Here is a 2091-nt window from a genome sequence, read left to right as displayed (position 1 = left end):
CACAAGTGCCAAGCCGCACGTGTGTTTGTTTGGGAAGCAGCCAGCGGGTAATGGAGGAAATGAGTGTGCCGACTAGAAAAATCAACCGAGCGTGACCGAAGAGAAAACAGATGACGGTTCCAATGCCGGAGAGATTGTCAAACGGAAGAGCCAAAGAAGTTCCATAGTGTGAAGGTATTTCGGCTATTTCAAGTCTGACAAAAAACAGAGTAGCGCGCACTGTAAATTGTGCCGAAAGCAAGTCTGGAAATACAATAAACTGGTGCATGCGTCACACTGTGCGCCACGTTATTGTTTCGGTGAAATGAATTTCTACAATACTGTTACATGTCTCAACTCTGTATATTTTTATATATTTTATTTATTGTTTACTCTATTTAATTTGTAAAATATGTGTACATATTTTGAGAGGCTAGCCCCCAGGGAGGCTGCCAAAACAGACAGACGCAACACACACACAGCACTCTCAAGGTAAGCACACGCACAAAACAAGTGGAGATCAAACACGGTGTCACGTCTGCACAGCTGTTTTATGCGTGAGCTGTGGGGCGTAGCCAGGCGTGCCAGAGTGTCTTAAAGAAGTATCCACGCGCCACGACCAAGGGGGGTCGTACCCCGTACATATGGAATATGTAACAGTGTGGAGAACCAAGGTTACACAGTAACCGTATGTTCCGAGTTCCAACTCCACACACACACACACACAACAGTTCATATGATCGAATTAACACATTAAATGAAACAGTTGCTGATGACAAACAATAGTCTGAAATGAGAGAACGACTAAATCAATGCACCTAACATACTCAATTCAGCTACGTGGTATCCCTCGTCTGAACTGTCTAGAATAGGATAGAATAGAATAGAATAATCCTTTAATTGTCCCACAAGGGGAAATTTAGCCGGTCATCATCTGGTATGTTCTCCAAATGTTGTTATATTTAATTTTTATATTCTTCCACAAAACCTGTATAACATAAATGTAATGAGAACCCATCAACATCACATAATAATAGAAAAAGGGCTGCTAAAAAGGTTGCATAAAGTTAACAGTTCTTACATGAAGTTGGTGAAATGTCCTTGTAGAAGTTTGTTCATTTGCATTGAACTCATTACAGATGGATTGCCATGCAGTCTTTTAATTTATTTTCCATACTTTCCATTGTTTTTATCCACTGGTGACAGTTTTAGGGGCCATATTACATTCTTTTTTTCTTTCTTCATGTAATCACAGTGCACATCTTTTTATTGTCACTTAATCTACAAAAAAGAAACAATTAGTATTTAAATTCACCTGTTGTTCTGCAGCAATTTTGATAGCCAAGGAAATGAAGTCTTGCAGATGCAACCTGACATTTAAAAGTTTAAATATATGTAGTTAAAAGAAAAAGGTTAGTTGTAGTGAGATCTTCTGATTTATTAGTTTTACTAAATTGATTACTTACAAAATGTAATATGACCTTAATCAGTCACAGTTATAGACAAAACAGATTCTATCAGCTGCGACTGATGTTTTAACCATTGATTTTAATCACTGAAAGCACGACTATTTGTTTATCGTTAACTCTGAATTAGATGGAACCACTACTATGCTTTTTTTTTATCATTTTGATAAAGAAATAAATCACTGGCATGGATCTAAAAATCATGTTCAGTAAATCTTTTTTTCAAGTAATGCAAGTTGGAGCTATAAAATCAATGGTTTTTGAGTGGTTTTGAAGTCTCATTGATTTGGCTTTGACAGAGAGTATATGTAAGTGTTGTGTAAAGGGGCCAGATCCTGCAGGAATTATTTATATCCTCATATATATTCATGTTCTACCTCAAAGCATATTGGCTAATGTGAGATCAAACAGATAATTCCAGTCTGTGTGTGTGCTGCTTTTAAATTTCTAATACTCAACTGGCATCTATTGAAAAGCAGCAGCATGAGTGAAATGCACAACGTAGCCTAATTAAGGTCACCGTTAAAATCATAAAAAACTTAGATGAAGGTAAATGATGGAGGTAAATAATGATCACATTTCAGACTTGGATGAAAAAGCACAAGTACAGTCCTGCTATGTTCTGCTAGTACAGTGGTTCCCAAAG

This window comes from Haplochromis burtoni, unplaced genomic scaffold (assembly GCF_018398535.1).
Source record: "Haplochromis burtoni strain Fernald_Lab_line unplaced genomic scaffold, NCSU_Asbu1 Contig_467, whole genome shotgun sequence".
Lineage (NCBI taxonomy): Eukaryota > Metazoa > Chordata > Actinopteri > Cichliformes > Cichlidae > Haplochromis > Haplochromis burtoni.
The sequence above is the reverse complement of the archived record's forward strand: the minus strand, read 5'-3'. Positions refer to the sequence as shown.